This window comes from Phyllostomus hastatus, unplaced genomic scaffold, assembly GCF_019186645.2.
Source record: "Phyllostomus hastatus isolate PE091 unplaced genomic scaffold, TTU_PhHast_1.1 phas_scaffold_78, whole genome shotgun sequence".
NCBI lineage: Eukaryota > Metazoa > Chordata > Mammalia > Chiroptera > Phyllostomidae > Phyllostomus > Phyllostomus hastatus.
Genome location: NW_025334041.1, coordinates 26,637,632 through 26,658,829, shown reverse-complemented (window position 1 = coordinate 26,658,829; position 21,198 = coordinate 26,637,632).

The window sequence follows — 21,198 nt, the reverse complement described above, 5'->3', positions numbered from 1 at the left end:
TTGGAGGGGGCCTGAAATGAGGCATTTGTATTACACCTTACCATTCTGCTCTGACTCTGCTAGCTGTGAGGCCTTGGGCGAGTTACCTAACTTCTCTGAAGCTGCGGTTTTTCACCTGCCAAATTACCTGCTTTACAAGGCTAAACAAAACATATACAAAGCTCCAGGCACATAGAAAATCCTTGATTAATGGAAAAACTATTACTCCCCAAATGCACCATAAGCCAAGGATCTCAACACCCCCACCTTTTTGTGGGAAGCCCTGGGTATTTCAGTTACCTATTGCTGCATAGTAATAAATCATCCAAAAATGTAGTGGCTTAAATCAACTACCATGACTCTGTGGGTTTTCTGGGTGGTTTTTCTGCTTGTCTTACTGGGAGGTCCCTCATAGGGCTGCATTCAGCCGGTGGCTAGGCTGTGCTAGGAGGTCTAGCACATATCCGTGGCCATGGCAGAGATGGTTGGAAGGCAGGGACTTAACTTTATCCACATGATCTCTCATTATTCCATTGTCTAATCCAAGCTTTTATATATGGTGGCTGACTTCCAAGAAAGTGAAAAGGGAAGCTGCAAGTCCTCTTATGTTTCACAAATTTATTACTCTGAAACAAACCATGCCCAGATAACTCAACCATTTATTTGATTTACTTGCTTATGATTCTACAATTTGGGCAGGAATTGGCCATTTAACAGGAACTGACTGGGGCAACTCAACAAAAACTACAGGATTCAGGGTGCCAGGCTTATTCACATGACACCCCAGCTGGGGTTACTGAAATGTGGGGAGACTGCCTGGATTTCTCTCTCTCTGCTCCCTGTCTTATCATTCAGTAACCTAGCCTCCACTTTTTTACGTGGGGGCCAGATCCTAAGAAGTCAAAAAAAGGAATTTGCAAGACCTCTTAAAGTCTAAAACTGCTTAGTCATGCTCCTAATTTTCACCTCACTCTGTTGGCCAAAGCAAGTCCCAGAGCTAGTCCAAATTCAAAGTGAAGGAAATAAACACTGCCTCTTGATAGGAGGATTGGAAAAGTCATGTCGCAAAAGGGCGAGTGCGCTGGGAGGGGTTAGCTGGCTTTCTGGAAATGATCTACCCCAATGGGAATGCACTAGTTTGAAAGATCTACATACTTGGCTACAGATTCTCATTCCATCACTCATTATCCATTTGACCCCAAATTTAGTGAACTCAGATTGACCACCAAATCTCTGGACTGTCTAAATATGGGGTATACCTCCCTTGTGAGCACCTTAAGGGAAAGATTCTGTGGTAGTCATCCCCCTGTATTCAGAATTGAGTAGGATGCCTGGCACTTACTAACAGAATAAAGCACTCAGTAAGTATGTATATTGAATTAACAAATAAGGAGGTAATAAATAAATAAATAACAAGATTAGCTATTTACTGGGCACTTCCCATATATCAGGAACTAGTCTAAACACTTTAGACATATTGATGATTCATCCAAGTGTTATAATCCTATGTGGCAGGCCCTATTATTTCCCACATTCAGACTAGGAATCGAGGTACAAAAGGCTAAACAGTTTGCCCCCAAACGAGTATGTTAGTATGTGGTGGCCTGGATTTGGCTCCACTTGATCTGGCTCCAGAGCCTTGTCCAGAACCTCCAGGCTTTGCTGCCTTCATGAAAGTGTAAATAACTATAGTGAACATGGGATAAAAACTGAAGAAATACTGGACTTGGAAATGGATAATTATCCCAGACATGAATCTTCTAGAAGCATCGTAGTATTCTGGTTAAGAGTACAGTGTATAGACTTTTGAGTCAGACATATTGACTTAAAGTTCAGCTCCTCCACGTACTATTCCTTTGGATGGGACACTATCCAAGTCTCAGTTTTCTCATCTGAAAAATAAATCTAAAAATAGTACCTACCTCACAGAATTATGGTGAGACTCAAAAGAGACTCAAAAGAGATAGGGAAAACACAGTCCTTACCTCAGAGTTCACACATAATGAAGGCTCAGTGAACATTTATCATTGGTCACACATTAAGGAATATGGAAATGAACTAGTAAGGCAATGCCTAAAAGAAAAAAATTAGGGTCAGATGCAGATATATGTATATTATACATGATAAAATTTTCCCCCAAAAGTTTTTAAAATTTTTTTCAATACAAAGAAATCTAAAAAGTTGGAAAAGAAAAAACAAAACTCTTCATTAGAAAGCCAAGAAAAGTTAGAGCATTAAATATACCATTTAAGTATTAAATATGTCATTTTTTTATCAAGAATGCTGCATTGATCTTTTGAAAGAGGTGGGTTATATCAAAAAAATTTTAAAGGACTACTGCAAGCAGAAGACAAATACCATATGATCTCACCTATAAACAAAATAAATAAGCAAGCAAAATATAACCAGAAACATGGAAAAAAAAGAACAAAGTGACAGTAACCAGAGGGGAGGAGGAGGAGGGATAACGGGGAAAAGAAGGGGAAGGGTCATCAAGGAACATGTACACAGGACAAATGGACAAAGCCAAGGGGGGGTAGGATGGAGGGTAGGAGGTGGGGGAGGGTTGGGGGAAAATGGAGACAACTGTACTTGAACAATAATAAAAATTTTTAAAAAAGAAAGAAAATAAAGGGGGGGCTAGGTAAGATAGTAAAGTATTATAAATCCCAAGAGTCAAAAGGACTACCCAAAGAGCAAAACACAGAAAATGACTGATCTTTATAAGAAAGTAAAAGAAAAAAAACCCAGCATGCTAAAAAGCTAATGTCAGTTTTCAATTTAAGGTTCAAGAACACTATAAAGAAACTCAGTATGTAAACACCAAGTGATGAAAGGACTGAAACTTATTGACACAGGTTTTATTAAAAGAAGATCATGCTAGCTAAGTTCAATAAGCCTGTTATTGATATCTGATGAAAGAGAAGTCACAGACATGGTCACCGGGGTTGTCTAAATAATTTTTTTTGCACATCGATGAAACCTTTATTAGAAAATTAGCAAATAATTGCTGTGGAAATAAAAAATGGTACATCTTATTAAATTTCATTAACAAAGATGGCAGTTGAGAGAATACTCCTGTAATCTTTTCTCAGCCTGCTGTGCTATGGCCTTCTGTTTTCCTCACCCTTAGTTCCCTCCCTTGGGTGAGGGGGGCAGCAGGAGGGATAAAAATCTGTATGGCAACAATGGTGGTGGGGAGAAGGCGGGTGGGAGCTTCTGAAGTTACTGCTTCCTTGTTTATATCGTATATATAATAGCTACCATAAGGGTTTTTTTTTTCATGTAGAAGCTATATATTTTTTCACTTCAAATTACAAATACAAATTGAAGTAGAAGATTATAAAACTGCATAGATCTTTCCTAAGAGGACTTTCATAAAAGAATTGGCTCTACAAGGCTCTAGCAGACTAGAGACACTTGTACAAGGTGCACGGTGTTCCTTTTTCAGATCAAATGTTCATACACAGCTCTGTAGACTATAAATGATGCAGCATTATAAGCACTTTTGGGAAAAGAGACAGAAAAGGTCTTATTTATTTTAGGTATGAAAACATAAGAGTACTTTAGAAAGAGAAGATAAAGTAATATACAAGGCTACTTGGCTTTCATCGACTAAAACAATGGGATTCTTTCATTTACTCAGCAAATATTTGTGAAACACATAATAATATGTGCCAGACACTGGGAAGACAGCAACAAACAAGACAAAATTTCCACTCTCTTGGGCCTTGTCCTCTAATGGGGTGAAACACACAATAAAGACACAGATGAGTATAATACACAATTGAGTTCTATGAAGAAAGGTAAGTCAGGGTAAAGAATGGAGGGGAGAATTATGAACCTCTTTAGGTTTTGTCCTCCCCATTTTTAAAGGTCTAACCCCAGACCAAGAACTTGGCATATATTAAGAACTCAGTAAATCTTTGTTGAATGACTACCCTAGCCATCAGTGGTCCCTGGTCAGCACGAGTCTCCAAGGTGTTTGCTGGTGAGCGTGCTAGAGTGTGACAGGTCACAGGGACCAGTAGAATCAAAGAACCTACAAAGGAAACATAAAACCTCTGGGGTCCTTCTCATTTGGCTCCTGCCTGATGAAGACATCCCTCTACTGCCATAAGTAACTCCAGGAACCCGGGGCTGGGCAGGCCTCTTCATCTGGCCACCACATGGGAGCATAAAGCAATACTCATGGAAGCTATTTTTATTATGCACATATCCTGACACTTCCTGGGCCTTAGCTAAATCCTAGGACACCCCATCCCCTCTCCAATAGGCCCATAGGCACAAGGTTCTCCTATTTCTCCGAAGGCAGAATTATACCACCTTTGAGAAAGAGCCCAGAACTTAGAAAAGCTGGTTTATCCTCCCTGGGCGGGTAAAAGGAAGTAGGGTTTAGAAACTTTCAAGGACAAAGACCTTTCCTCCTTTGTCAACACTTTGTGTGTATATGTATGTGTACCTACATTTCCTCCCCTGGAGTCACCTGCTCCTCCCTTCCTCAATAGGCCACCACATTGCTAATCCTGTTATTTGAACATTGGAAGAGATTAAAATGGTACTGGAAGTCAAAATGATAAAACTGAATCATTTATTTTAATACAAGCAATACTGAGAGAATGAGAGATCTTGTGACAGATCAAGTTCTAAAACCAGCAAGCAGTGGTACTGAGATTTGAACCCAGGCCTGCATAATTCCAAGCCCTTGTTCATTTCATTGCATGACCCAGCTTCTTTTATGATCCCACTTAAATAGGCCCTCGTAAGTGAGATTCAGGAAAGCATTAAGGAAGCCTAGGCGTGCAATAGAATAAGACTGAACTTTGGGCAAGAGCCAAGGATATCAACAACAGCAACAATGATAACAATATACCAGACACTGAATCAGAATGGAGCCAAAGAAGACAGCCCAAAATCTACCAAGAGGATGCCAACCAGCATTCCAACAAGTACTGAGCTCTTGTTGAAACTTCCTTAAAAAAAAACAACATGAAAAAGGGGGTCTTTAATACCCAGAAAAGTAGGGTGGTGAAGATTAGACCCTGGTGAAACCAATTATACAAATAACCACAGGAAGTCAGGGTGGGGGAGAACAGGGGACTTTACATCTTTCAGCTGAGAGAATGGTAGTAATAACAAGGCCAACAACAGTAGCAGCAACTGCCCCTAATATTTGTTGAAACCTAACTGCCAAAAAGTGTGTTAAGCCATTTGCACGTGTTATGTAATTTGATCACAATATCCCTCCATGACAGGTGCTCTTGATGGTCTCATTTTACATATAAGAAAACTGAGGCTTGTGGGGCAATTTGGCCCCATGGCCCTTAACCACTACATTAGAGATGATAATTTTGTGTAGAAATACCCTATCCTCAGTAAGGAAATCTCTACTTTCAACATTCACTTTACTCTATTTCTCGATGAATAATACCCTATTCTTATCATGCTAAGACTGATTATATCTAAATTTCTTTTTATGTCTCCCCCAACTATTTAAAAATGCAAGAACCATTCTTAACCTGTGAGCCATAAAAAACAGATGGTGGGCTGGAGTTTATCAACCCCTGGTTTGGAGCAGAGACCATGCCTATTATCACAAGTGATTCAAACCATATTTTGGGTGTATGTGACTTCCTCTCTGATACAAAATCACTCCGTTTGCTGTGTCTATATTAAAAACTATTCAGATGTTTTGTGATGGTACTCACCACTTTTGTGGCCCCTAAATGTGATGTGTGTGTTATGGGCCATTGAGTCAAATCCACCTGCTGGCAACACTGTGATTGAGTGAGGTCCACAACCTCCTGTTAACAGCTCTGCTCAGCTCCTGTAGACTCGCGCCTACATCTCTTTTACCGAGTCAGTGCACCTCGTATTGGTCTTTCTCTCTTCCTGCTGCCTTCTGTTTTTCCCAGCATTATTGTCTTTCCCAAAGAACCCTGCACTCTCATGATGTGGCCAAAGCAGAACAGCTTCAGTTTCGTCATTTTTGCCTCAAGTGATGTTTCAGGCTTAATTTGCTCTCTGACCCATTGTCCTTCTTTCTGGTGGTACAGGGTATTCATTGAGCTTTTCTCCAAGACAAATTTTCTTTCTATCAGCCTTCTTCACTGTCCAACTTTCACATCCATGCATAGCAATTAAAAGCATGAGGGTGTATGTGGGCATAGACTTGGTTTCTAAGGATACATCTTTACTCATGGTGATCTAATCCTTCCATTGCTGCCCTTTTGAATCTCAGCCTTCTTTTGATTTCTTGGCTATAGCCTCCTTTTGAATAGATGCAATACTTACAGTAACATAGCTAACATTTACAAAGGGATTAACACATGCCATGCTCTATATTAAAGTGATTTTTATGCATTATCTCATGATGTCCTTATAACAATTCTATGAGGTAAATAGTATCATTATTCTCATACTTCGGGTAAGAAAACTAAGGCTCAGAGGGAGGTAAACTAATTTTTTTAAATGACTCAGTGTCTAATGGCATAGCTGGGAATAGAATCCAAGCAATCTACCACCCAAACTTACTACTACTGGTAAAATTTTAAGTTAATTCTGTAAACTATCTAACACCAATCTCATAACTAGATATGCGATATGCATTAATATTCAAACTAAATAACTCTGGTTGCTATCTATCACAAAAACAAATGTTTTTGTTTCTTCCTGATGAGGTTTACTCAGGATTGGGTACATATTTGAAATGAGCAAACCTAAAAATCTGATCTGTCAGCAAAAGATTTTCTAGCTGTAATGTTTTTGCATCACATATGGTATTGCCACAGTCCACCAGAGTTAGGGGGCCCTGTCCATAACAACATCTATGAGATATGGAGACAGGAGGCACTATGTAGTAGTGCAGTGGACCCACGAGTTGGTAGCAGAACCTTCCTTATCCATTGCATTGGGCATTGTGTGCCCAAGACCACAAGTATTTTAAGAGTCTACAAAATGGTTTGATACTTGAAAAAGAAAAATGTTGGGCTCACAATACATAAAAGAAAATATTGAAAAAAATGGAAATTGGTTCATGTTAATTAACTATCTGTAAAAGTAACATCAAGTTAAGTTGGCCAACCGCAGCTAAATCTTCATTTGGTTATATGCAAATATCTGTGGTGGGGAATGGCTGCCTTTTAGTATGTTTCATAAAAAACATATAATGAGGTGGCGCCAACACAGGAAGCAGGTCTGAATGGTGTTCCTCTCACCCCCTGCCCCCCAAGATGCCAGGCCTGTGCTGCTCTCTGTAGCTTCCTCAGACTTCTCCAGCTCTGGGCCGTGGATAAGAGGCCTTTTCCCCAGAGCCACACTGGATTATGGCATCTCCATGAGAGGCTTGATCTATAAGGCCTAATATACTTACTTCCAGCTTACTGGTTTACTTACAGCTACTGTGCCCTCAGGACACAGTTCTTTCCCCCTCTTATCTTCTCTCACTTTCCCCATCCAAGGAAAAACTGCATCTGATGCACTGCCTTGAGGTTTCGGGAGGTTCTAAGGAGCTGAGTAACTCATCCACTTGGCATGATGAAGATTTATGACAATCAAATATAAACAGAGAGCATAAACTAAGGACAGACAAAAGTTACACTATATATAAGTAACATTGAATGAATTGAAATTATAAAATGCTAAGGGCAATAAAAGGTAAGAATTAAAATTTATATTTCCATTGAAATAAGATCCATTTAAACATTTTTTGTGTGATTTAGTTCTACATTGATTGATAATGAAACATGACCATGATATATTTAGTGAAACAGTCTACAAAACAATATGACATGATTCTAGTCTTGTTTTAAATGCTAATGTACATTTGTTCAAAGAATGAAAAAGTCTAAAAAGGGCAAGTCAAAAATGTTTATAAACATAAGAGTTTTGTCTGGGTGATGGGATTATAAACAAAGAGTTTTTTTCCCTAATATTTCTATAATAAACATAAACTGCTATTGTAAATCTTACAAAGTTAATGAAAAAAAGTTATGGCCCTGTCTACAAGAAACATTTTACAATGGGATACAGAAAACAGGATTAATTTATTTAGGAGAGAAGATGAATAAAGCTATTTAAAGATTATACTTTATCAGTGAATGAGTTTTTAAAGAGAACTTCACTAAATAGCAGAAAATTCTGGATCAATTTCCAGGCTCACCCATTGACCATCTGTGTATCTTAGGCAAATCACTCAAAGACACAGTTTGTTCATCTTTATCTAATAAATTTTCCCAGGACTAACATTCTTTGACTTCACATCCCTAGCTCTGTGGTAACTAGTAATATAGATGTCCCTTTCCTTTTCCCTCCCAGGTATATACTGAAATTCAAAAATTAATTCTTTAACTCGTGTATCCATACATGTATTCATTTGTTCAACTGACATTTATTGGCATGCTGTTACATGCCTGGAACTGAACTAAAGCATCTCCTATTTCTTGGTTGTCTGAAGGTTGTTTCCTTGGTAGATTTCTCAGGGAACACTATACCATGAGTTACTGCACATTTATAGCTACTTGATTTCTCTATAGTTTTTATACTTAGAAACAAGTTTCAGTGTGTATAAAAATCATTGTTTCATATTTCCTGTCCTTGGGTATCTTAACTATGTTGCTCTGCTGTTTTATGCTGTGGATTAATCTGATGAAAATATGATTTTATTTTTCTAAGTAACGTGGTCTTTATGCCTGGACGTCTAAAGGGTTTTTTTCTTTATTGTCCAGTTTTACTAGGCTAAGTCTTGCTGTTGACAACTTTGGGTTCATTTTCCAAGGTCAGTTGTGTGCTCTTTCAATATAGATGATCAATTTGTTTTAAGAAAATCTTCTTGCATTATAAATTTTATATTTGCTTTGTTCTATTGGTTTCATTTTCTTGTTCCAACATAAATTACACATATGTTGGATCTTCTTTTCCTTCTCCTATGTCTCTCATTTTTCTCTCGAATTCTACTTATTTATTTATTTTACTTCCTTTGTAAACTGTATTTCTCAAGTTCTGTTTCCAATAAGGTGAGCTAGGTTATTTCAGAACAATGTGATAGGTATTGAGAATTCTCTCTCCGTCTGGTGTGGCTCAGTTGGTAGGAGCGTTGACCCATAACCGAAAGGTTGTGGGTTTGATTCCTAGCCAGGGCACATACCTGGGTTGTGGGTTCAATCCCCAGTCCAGGTACCTATGATCCCTGGTCCCAGAGTCCGGCACATACAACAGGCAACCAATTGATACTTCTCTCTCTCCTTTCCTCTCTTTTTAAAAGCAATGAAAAAATGTCCTCAGGTGAGAATAAAAAAGAATTTTTAAAGAATTATCACCCAGGCAGTAAAGATTTATGTGGACATTATCCAAAAGACAAGGGAATCCCAGAGGGCTGAACAGCATTGCTTTCAGATTTGAGGTATTTGCCTATTAGAGAAAAGCAGCTGAAAAGATTAGAATTTAAAATTTTTGATAGATTCATGGTGTTGGGGGAAAATTGGAGTTCAGGGACATGCAGGAAAGAGGAAATCCATAAATTTCAATTGGGACCAAAAAGAGACACACTTTATAAGTAAGGGTAAATGGGAAAAGACCAGCCCTCACAGTGACTTAAGACCAGTCTGAATTATCTCAGTCCCCAGATGAGATCAGTCATCTCATTTCTGAGTTTCCTAGTTCTAATATATGCTGTTCCCTTATAGTTTTTATTGTGTTCTGAATTTCTTTTAGATAATTCTATTATGTTATTTAGTTTTTATCTACTTTTTGATTATGTATTTTCTGGTATGCATTAATTATTCATTGTTGCATTATTTAGTTTGTTTATAATAGTACATTTGGTGTTCAACAATATCCTTTTCTGCTGTTAATGTAGAAAAAAATTGAATGTTCTGTGCTTTCAGAAAGTGGTTCTCTTGCAGGGGATTGTGATGCAGTATGGTAGCTTTCCAGGTTTCACTGCTCGAGAGCTTTCTCCTCTACTGCTCTTACACAATAAATAGATAGATAGGTAGGTAGATAGATACATAGATACATAAATACACAGATACATAGATAAATATAAATGTAGACAGCCTTCCTGTGTGGTCACAACTGCCTTCTGAAATCTGTATTCTCTGGAGTCCCACCTCTTCCCCACAGTGCTTGATCCTTTTCTCCTCTTGGTCCTCAGAGTTCCAGTCCTGCTCAATTTTAATATGCTCCACAGCAGCGTTCTCCTTAGAAAAGGAGTTTTATCAGCTATTTCAGTTATTTGAGGACTTAAGCCACTGCAGTGACTTTGATCTCTCCACAGTCCCTTGGTGCATAGTGGTGCTCTTTATGTTCCATGCATCCAGAGTTGGAGTCTGCAGCCTTTGTTTTTGCACTGCTGTCCTCACAATATTCACTTGTCGAGAATTCCATTCAAGGAGGGACCTTTTCTTCCTAAATGAGTATTTGTTGGTAACTGCTACATTGCTGTGCTTATTGAACCATCATAACTCTCTTTCTCTCCCTTCTCCTACCTCAGTATAGCTGCTAAACCTCAGTATGTCCTATATGGTCCTGCATTGTCTGTGGTCTGGGTAGGGCAAAACCCAGTGGTGTTATGGGGGTCATAGGGATGCTGTGTCAGTTGTTTTTCTGGAGGATGTTGTGAGTAGAATTGTTCTATTGCTATCCTAGTTATTTAGTATGTTTTTAGGAAGGGATTGGAGAAATCCAAAACTGTGCATCATGATCTTGCCCTGACCTGGGCTTATTTTTAAATCATGAGCCTATCCATCAGGGTAATACAGCCACTAATTCTGCCTTGACTGCCTGCTAAGATTATAATTACTCCCAATACAGTTCCCATTCAACTTAGGTAAGTATTTCTTAGCTTCCCTAAAGATATACTTTTGAAGTAGAACCAGGCTCTATACCTGAAAGGTGCCCACAATTCTAATATTGCTTTCATTTCCCTCACCAACTCTCTTCACATTATAGCTTCCTTCATTGGCTAGTCTCAGAATATGTGCATATACATCCTGAAAATTCCTTTAAAAGCAGACTTCATTTGAGAATCTCCTTATGTTAAAATTGCTGTATTTTCCTCACAGGCATGTTTCAAGTTGTTCTTTTTAGTTCAGGAGTCTCAGTCAAAATGCTGCCTTGAATATTCAGAGGACTCACTAAATCAAAAATGGTTTTCTCAAGTTAATATTGCATTAACTTTGCAGTACATTCCTTCCTAATGGAAAACTGGCACATTCACACCTGCTATCCTCAAAGTGTGCTAGACCTGACATAGCTCTTTGATGAATAAAGTAAAATTATTTTGCCCCCTCTATTCTTCAGAACTGGTTAGAACGGTCCCCCTTCCTTTCTCTAAAGAAATGAAATTAAAAGAGGGGTGGTTTTTAGTCTCCAGTGATCTACTGCAGTATTCTGTGCTTGACCCTGTTTGGTTTAATTCAATCAACATTCCAACTTCCCATGAGTGCCTCCTTTGTGCTAAGCTTTGTGTTGAGTGGAAAAGATAAGAAATCATCCTTTAAGGAGGCAGTACAGTTAGATGTTGACTTGAATCCTAATCTATCATTCACCAGCAGGTGACTCGAGTAAGCTATTTGATTTCTCTGAGCCTTAATTTCCATATCTACATGATATATATATATAGCTATTGTGAAAATTATATATATATGTTTTATATTATATGTACTTAATAAATACACACATTTGTTTACCTAGGCAAATATATAATATATATGCATACATATAAATACACATATACATATATAATTTTTACAACAGCTATATCATGCAGAAATTGTATATGTAGATACATGAATAGTAGACAGTGCTCAATAAATGTTTGTTCCTTTTGGGTAATGTTACAATCTACTTGTAACTTGATAACATTTCTTTCTCTTCTACCTTTCCCACCACACAAAAGTGACTCTTAAATAGCCTATTGATTTTCTTACTGAATGAATTAAAATTGATGTTTCAAGATATTCTTCCTTTCTCAAAAATTGTGTGACATTTGTGCAATGTATTGAGACAACCAGCAGGATCCTTTATCTGAGATCATAAACTCCTTAGGTGTTCAGGTAGTTCTTGAACCTGCTGAAATAGTATGTGAATTGAGTATGTTTGTGATTTGGGCCTTTTTGAGGGAGGCAATTCATTGCTATCACCAGGTTTTTAATGAGACTGAGAAACAAACAAAAAAACTCAGGAATCATAAAATTACAGCTGGGTTTCACAGTAGAATGTATACTTTAGAAGTCAGGCACTGACTGTATCATTTCCTTTTTTTAAATGGTTAGCACAGAGCCAGAAAGACTTAAACTTTAAAAGATAATGGAAGTAATGATGACATTCTTTTTTCTACTAGGAGGGGCAGGTTTAAAAACTAGAGCTAAAAATAAAAAGGAAGAGACTGAAAGGAGGCAGGCCAAATACTGACAGCAGTGAAAGAACAGGAAGCAAACAAAAAAGGAGAAAAAACAACACCCTCCCCCATACACACACACTCCTGCCCCTAACACACACACACACACACACACACACACAGTCACACAGAGGAAGAGGAGGGGAAGGAAAATCAATTGTACAAGAAATATAAATGCAAAGCAGGAGAGAGATTTAGAGAGATTTAGGGAGGGAGGGAGGGACGCGGGGAGGGAGGGTGAGTGAAAGAGAGAGAGAATTGGACTGTGGTAGTTTGCTCCCTTCTGTCCACTTCCCCATTAATCTTTTCAAGCCAAAGAAGTCTCCTTACAGATCCAATAAAAAAAGGAGTTTTACAGACTGAGTGAAAGTACAGGAAATTCCAATTTTATCTTCATTTCATTATAATGTTCTTGGCAAGTCATTGTTTATCACTTGAATTTTCTTTCTTTTTTAAAATTTATTTTTATTTTTTTACATTTGTTAATTTTAATTGTTGTTCAAGTACAGTTTTCTGTCTTTTACTCCCATCCCAGCCCGCCCACCCCCATGCTCCCCACCTCCCTCCCATTTCCACCCCACCCCCCTACTTTTTGTCCATGTGTCCTTTATACTTGTTCCTGTAAACCCTTCCCCTCTTCCCCTGAAATTCCTTCCCCTCTCCACTCTGGTGATTGTCACTCTGTTCTCTATTTCAATGTCTTTGGTTATATTTTGCTTGTTTGTTTGTCTTGTTGTTTAGGTTCCTGTTAAAGATGCGCTCACATGGTATTTGTCTTTCACCGCCTGGCTTATTTCACTTAGCATAATGCTTTCCAGCTCCATTCATGCTGTCGCAAAGGGTAGGAGCTCCTTCTTTCTTTCTGCTGCATAGAATTCCATTGTGTAAATGTACCATAGTTTTTTGATCCATTCATTTACTTATGGGCACCTAGGTTGCTTCCAACACTTGGCTATTGTAAATTGTGCTGTTATGAACATTGGGGTGCATAGGTTCTTTTGGATTGGTGTTTCAAGGTTCTTAGGACATAATTTTAGCAGTGGAATTGCTGGGTCAAAAGGCAGATCCATTTTTAGTTTTCGGAGGAAGTTCCATACTGCTTTCCATAGTGGTTGTAGCAGTCTGCAATCCCACCAACAGTGCACTAGGGTCCCCTTTTCTCCACAACCTCTCCAACACTTGTTGTTTGTTGCTTTGTTTATGATGGCCATTCTGATCGGTGTAAAGTGATATCTCATTGTGGTCTTAATTTGCATCTCTCTGATAGCTAGTGATATTGAACATCTTTTCATGTGTCTCTGGATCCTCTGAATGTCCTCCTTGGAGAAGTGTCTGTTCAAGTCCCTTGCCCATTTTTAATTGGGTTGCTTGTCCTCTTACAGTGGAGTCATGTGAGTTCTTTGTATATTTTGGAGATTAAACCCTTGTCTGAGATATCATTGGCAAATATGTTTTCCCATACAGTTGGTTCTCTTTTTATTTTAATACTGTTTTCTTTAGCCATGCAGAAGCTTTTTATTTTGATGAGATCCCATTTGTTTATTCTTTCCTTTATGTCCCTTGCTCTAGGGGACATATCAGTAAAAATGTTGCTGTGTGAAATATTTGAACTTTTCCTGCCTGTGTTCTCTTCTAGGACTTTAATGGTGTCATGGCTTATATTTAAATCTTTTATCCACCTTGAATTTGTTTTTGTGTATGGTGTAAGTTGGTGCTCGAGTTTCATTTTTTTGCACGTGGCTGTCCAGTTCTCCCAACACCATTTGTTGAAGACACTATTGTTATTCTATTTTATGTTGCTGCTCCCTTTGTCAACTATTAATTGACTGTAGAGATTTGGGTTTATTTCTGGGCTCTCTGTTTGGCTCTCTCAGGTATTGTGATCCCTCCTACTTTGCTCATCTTTCTCAAAATTGCAGCAGCTGTTTGAGCTCATTTATGGTTCCATATAAATTTCTGAAGTGTTTGTTCTATGCCTGTGAAATATGCCATTGGTACTTGAATAGGTATTGCATTGAGTCTGTAAATTGCTTTGAATAGTATGGACATTTTGATGATGTTAATTATTCCAATCCATGAACACAGTGTATGTTTCCATTTGTTTGTGTCTTCCTTGATTTCTTTCTTCAGTGTTGTGTAATTTTCTGCATACAGGTCTTTTACCTCCTTGGTTAGGTTTATTCCTAGGTATTTTATTTTTCTTTTTGCTATATCGAATGGGATTTTTTTCTTGATTTCTTCTTCTGCTGTTTCATTATTGGTATACAAAAATGCCTTTGATTTCTGGATATTGACTTTGTATCCTGTTGTTTTGCCAAATTCATTTATTAAGTCGAGCAGTTTTTTGGTGGAGTCTATAGGATTTTCTATGTACACTATCATGTCATCTGCAAACAATGACAGTTTTGTTTCCTCCTTTCCAATTTGGATGTCTTTTATTTCCTTTTCTTGTCTGATTGCTGTGGCTAAAACTTCCAATACTATATTTAATAGAAGTGGCGAAAGTGGACAGCCTTGTCTTGTTCCCGATCTTAGTGGAAAAGATTTTAGTTTTTGCCCATTGAGTATGATGTTGGCTGTAGGTCTCTCATAAATGGCCTTTATTATGTTGAAGAATGCTCCCTCTATTCCCACTTTGCTGAGTTTTTTTCTAAAAAATGGGTGCTGTACCTTATCAAATGTTTTTTCTGCATCTGTTGATATGATCATGTGATTTTTGCCTCTGCTTTTGTTTATGTCATGCATTACATTTACTGATTTGTGAATATTGAACCATCCTTGCATCCCTGGGTTGAATCCCACTTGGTCATGGTGTATGATCTTTTTAATGTATTGTTGGATGCGGTTTGCCAATATTTTGTTGAAGATTTTAGCATCTATGTTCATCAGTGATATTGGCCTGAAATTTTCTTTCTTTGTTGTGTCTTTATCTGATTTTGAGATTAAGATGATGTTGGCTTCATAAAAAGAGGTTGGGAGTCTTCCATCATTTTGGATTTTTTGGAACAGTCTGTGAAGGATAGGGGTTAGCTCTCCCTTAAATGCTTTGTGGAATTCTCCTAAGAAACCATCTGGCCCCGGGCTTTTGTGTGTTGGGAGTTTTTGATTACTGCTTCAATTTCATTTGCCGTTATTGGTTTGTTTAGGCCTTCTCCTTCTTCTTCATTGAGTTTTGGAAGATTATATTTTTCTAGAAATTTGTCCATTTCACCTAGGTTTTCAAATTTCTTGGCATACAGTTCTTCATAGTAATTTCTTACAATCCTTTGTATTTCTGTGGTATCCATTATAATCTCTCCTCTTTCATTTCTGATTGTGTTCATTTAGGTCTTCTCTCTCTCTCTCTCTCTCTCTCTCTCTCTCTCTCTCTCTCTCTTTTTAATGAACCTGTTTAAAGGCTTGTCGATTTTGTTTATCTTTTCAAAGAATCAGCTCCTGGATTCATTGATCTTTAGAATTGTGCTTTTAGTCTCTATGTCATTTAATTCTGCTCTGATCTTGGTTATTTCCTTCCTTCTACTTGCTCTGGGCTGTCTTTGTTGTTGTTCCTCAAGTTCTTATAGACGTAGGGTTAGGTTGTTTGTTTGAAATGTTTCTATCTTTTTTAGGTATGCCTGTATCACTATGAACTTCCCACTCAGGACTGTCTTCACTGCGTCCCATAAGTTTTAGGTTATTGTGAGTTCATTTTCTTTTGTTTTCAGAAACTTTTTGATTTCTTCCCTAATTTCAATCTTGACCCATTCATTGTTTAATAGCATGTTATTTTATGTCCATGATTTTGAGTGTTTTGGGTTTTTTCCCTTGGGGTTGGTTTCTAGTTTCAGTCCCTTGTGATCCAAGAAAATGCTTGGTATGATTTAAATTTTCTTGAATTTTTTGAGGCTTGTTTAGTGTCCTATCATGTGGTCTATCTTCAAAAATATTCCATGTGCATTTGAAAAGAATGTGTATTTAGCTTCTTTGGCATGGAGGGCTCTATATATATCAGTGAAGTCCATTTCATCTAGGGCATTGTTCAATGCCACAATATCTTTGTTGATATTTTGTTTGGAAGATCTGTCCATTTTTGACAGTGGGGTGTTAAAATCCCCCACTATAATTATGTTGCTGTCAATATCTTTCTTAAAGTCCTCTAAGATTTTATTTATGGGTATTTGGGTGCTCCTATGTTGCGTGCATATATATTTACAATGTTTATGTCTTCTTGGTGGATTCTTCCCTTGAGTATTATGAAGTGACCTTCTGGGTCTCTCTTTATGGACCTTTTTTGGGAGTCTATTTTGTCTGATATGAGTATTGCTACCCCGGCTTTTTTTTTCCTGTCCATTTTCTTGGAAAATTTGTTTCTAGCCCTTCACTTTCAGCCTGTGCAGGTCTTTTGTCCTGAGGTGGGTCTCTTGTAGGCAGCATATGTGTGGGTCATGCTTTCTTATCTATTCAGCTATTCTATGTCTTTTGATTGGAGCATTTAATCCATTTACATTTAAAGTTATTATTGATAGGTACTTATTCATTGCCATTTATGTACCTGTGTTCCTCTCTCTCTCTCTCTTTTCCTTCCCTTCCTTAAAGCAGTCCCTTTAGCATCTCTTGCAGAGCTGGTTTGGTGGAGGTGTATTCTTTTAGACTTCTTTTGTCTGGGAAGCTCCTTATTTGTCCTTCTATCTTGACTGAGAGCCTTGCTGGGTAAAGTAGCCTTGGTTGCAGACCTCTGGTTCCCATTACTTGGAATATTTCTTGCCATTCTCTTCTGGCTTGGAGCATTTCCATTGAGAAGTCAGCTGCTAGCCTTATTGGGGCTCCCTTGTATGTTACTTCCTGCTTCTCCTTTGCTGCCTTTAAGATTCTCTCTTTGTCTTGAAATTTTGCCATTTTAATTATGATGTGTCTTGAGGTGGGCCTCTTTGGGTTCCTCTTGATTGGGACTCTCTGTGTTTCCTGGATTCATGTGATCTTTTCTCTCATCAAATTAGGGAAGTTTTCCATCATTACTTTTTCAAATAGGTTTTCTATCCCTTGCTCTTCTCCTTCTCCTTCTGGTATCCCTATTATACAGATATTATTACGTTTCATATTGTCTTGCATTTCTCTTAATCCCTCTTCATTCTTTCTGAGCCTCTTTTCCTTTTCTTGCTCTTTCTGGATGTTTTTTTCTACTTTGTCCTCTAATTTGCTGATCTGATCTTCTGCCTCATCGATCCAGCTTTTGATTCCTTCTCCTATGTTCTTCAGTTCAGAAATTGTATTCTTCATTTCCTCTTGGCCTTTGTTGATAGTTTCTATTTCCTTTTTCATGTTGATATAGTTTGCAGTGAGTTCATTGTAGCTTCCCTGTAGTTTCTCATAGCTCATTGTGAGCTCATTGAGCTTCCTGATAATCATTGCTTTGAACTCAGTATCTGATAGTTGAGTTGCCTCTATTTCATTTAGCATTCTTTCTGGGGCTTCCTCCTTTCCCTTCATTTGGCGATTGTTTCTTTGTCTTCCCATTGTTCATGAAACTCTTCTTGTTAGCCTCTTCTTCTTAAATTGACCTGTTCTTGTTGCCTGGGTTTATGGTGTGAACTTCTGTGGTAGAATACCTGTGAGATTCAGTGGTGCAGTCTCCTTTGGATATCCTGGTGTTCACAGCTTCCACCTACTCTTTTTTGTGATCAGTTGGAGGAGTAAAGCTAAATGGTTTAAGACAGCAAGAGAGTATTCTATGATATTTACAGTAGCAGCCAGTAGAGAAGATTTAAGAGATCCTTTGGCTATGTATAGTGTTAACTGTGTTCTTCCACCCAACTAGCCACTGTTTAGAAAGTGTGGAAAGAAGATAAGACTCTTGTTAGGGAGGGAAGGATTGTGAGTTGGATCTAGAAAGCAGTGAGGTTGTGGGAGGCCAGATTTTGAGGTAAGGTGAGAGTAAAGGATAGTAAATAGGTATAGTGTGTGAGAGAATAGAGTTAACCACTACAGTAATAGAGTTCAGGAAACTGTGAAGTGAGCTAAGATCTGTGAGGAGTGTTGTGAAGTATTTACAATTGTATGGAACCGCTAATATTTACAATAATATTAGAGCAACAATCATATGACAAAATCTATGTGATCTGGATAACAAGAATAGGGAACATAGGACCTTAAGTAGTGTGCTAAAGGAACACAAGTGATGTGAAGGACAGTAAATTAGCAATACACTATGTCAGAGAGAACAGGGGAAACCTGTCAAATGATACAATATAACCAGTCAAGCAACGAAGACTATACAGAAAGAAGAGGAGTACAAAAATACTATTAAAATAAAAGATGCAAGAATAATGAAAAAAAAATAATAATACAAATATGCAATAACTTGCAGATTCTCTGTAATAGCAAAGTGAGTTTTGTCTCACTGTCTCAACTGTTGGGATGCCCTCTCTTTGGGTCCAACTCTGGTCTTATGTTTTTTTGTGTGTTTTTTTTTTTGTCTCACTTGTGGGTATTTAAAAAAAGGCAGAAGACGGGAGGAAGAAGAGATAAAATTGGAAAGAAAGGAAGAAGGAATAAAATAAGAAGGAAGGAAAGAGAGGAAGAAGGTATTGAAAGATAAAACAATAATAAAAATTAAAAAAATAAAAGATTTCTTAAAAACAAAAAACAGACAGACAAACAAACAAGCCCTCTTGTTGGTTTCAAACTGGCCAAACTGGTTTTTCTGGTCTTGCTGGCTGAGGAGCGATTGGTATGGCTTTTCTCCCTTCCTGTTCTGCACTCAGCCAGTCTTGCACCCACTCTCCCCAGAGCTAGTCTGACGCCTCTCCCCAGAGCCTTGGATGTTGGATTCAGGTCTTCCTGAGAGTGCTCTTTCTCCCGGTGTTACTACTGTGGACTGGGGTACAGCGCGCGCGCTCACTTGGTCAGGCTGTCTCAGTGCCAGGGGCTCAGGCGTGTACCCTTCCTAATGGTATGGAGGTGTGCAGAGCCTTCTGTGCAAACTTCCCTGCTGCCTCGGGATCACTGCCCTGCTGGTTGGGGAAGAGGCCAAGTGGCTCATGACGGAGGATTCCCCAAACAGTTTTTCTTTTTGGGAAATTGCTCCCCCTCAAGCCTGTGGCTCCGTACAGCCCAATTCTCCAGTCAGACCAGTGATTATGTAGGTCAGTGCTCATCACTGCGTGACTCTCAACTCTCCCAAGCCGGGGTCCACAGATTCTGCGGGTGATCCCCCTCTCTGCCATTTCAAGCAACCAGGTCTCTCCCAGTGCCGTTTAAACCTTGATTGGCCAGGGAGGGAGTTAGCAGTTGACCCTGCTCTCTCCCAAGGACTCTGCGGCAGGCCTGGTGGCAGGCCTGGGGCTGCAGCCTCCCTAGTTCCCAAGTTGGTCCCTGGGACCTTATTGACCTGAAGCACTCTCCTTACCTTCTGGTTTTTCAGTATCTGCTACAATTTTTGGTCTCTTATTTTCATATGCTGGGGTACTATTTGCTGTTTGCTCTGTTCCTCCGTAGATAAGCTATGTTTTTCTCCCGTGTGTAGGAGGAAGTGGAATCTGCTCCCTCCTACCCCATCACCATCTTCCTCTCCGAAAATCATGAATTTTCTTTATTTGCAACATTTATATGCTTAATGATAGTAAACTAGAAAAAGTCCCCTGTCTTCACATGGGCTATATTCTAAAACTTCATTTAAAGGTAATCTATTTTGAAGCAAGAAGAGATTTTCTACAGAAACAGTATTTAAAACAGTATCACAACAGTCCATAAAAGCATATCTAACATGTAATGGAAGAAATGGAAACTGGCCTTTGGGTCATCAGCTGGGAGCTTGGTAAACTGGAACGTGGCACATCTTCTCATTTCCTTTCTCACACCCTACAGAGCTTTGTACTCACCAGTGTTGATAATTTGGGGAGCAGGGTGTGTCTGTACTTCAAAGAATAAAAGGCAGCAATACCATGAATGGCTATTTGTACATGAGATCCCTATTTCTTCAAAGACTTCAATTCTTTCCTGTCCCACATGTGTGTCCTTCATGACCCAAATATCTCTCCACATTGTATATTGGATACAAATTCTAGTCTCCTCAGAGCATGAGAGACCTGGTTCTTCTGAACTCTTCAAGTTTCTTTCTGTTATGTTTCTGAATGTCATTTCCACTTTCTATCTAGATCTTTCAGGCCTCAACTATAAAGGGTTATCTCCCTGCTCATCCACGTTCAACTTTCTACCCTCAACTTCTAGCCCCTGCCATTCCCCGCCATCATTTATATCCTTGATAAAAGTCTAATGTATAGAGGGATAGGTAATGTTATCTTGACTGATGATGCATATATTAAATGGTTCAAGTAGAGCACAAGGAAAGGTAAAATGCTATCCTGCTTCTTGTGAGGAAGGAGGTCAGACTCCTCTTCTTAGGCAGGAAGTAGAAAAATGGATGTAGAGACAAATATTTAGAAGGGGAGGAAAACAAAGATGGTCCTGTGTGTCTGCTAGTTTGGATCCACTCAGTAAAAAAGAAGGCAAGTGCGGCACAAAATGGAGGTAAGGCTTGACTTTAAATAAGTTTCAAAGTACAAAGAGATACATGCAATTCATTGTAGAGACACGACGGAAATAGAGGGCACATGTCCAAGGACATGTCCAAAGATGTGATGTCGCTGCAGGAACTGTATCAGAAAAATGAGTCCCAGGACCAATGTTCACAGATGGCAGAGAGAAAGCAGAATTGCCTCCATTTACAGACACAGTACTAATCAGTAGAAGTAATTAGTATTAAGAAAAAAAAATGAGCCATAATAGAGTTTAAGCAATCAACTTAAATAGAGTTTAAGCAATTATAAGGCTAGGACAAAGTA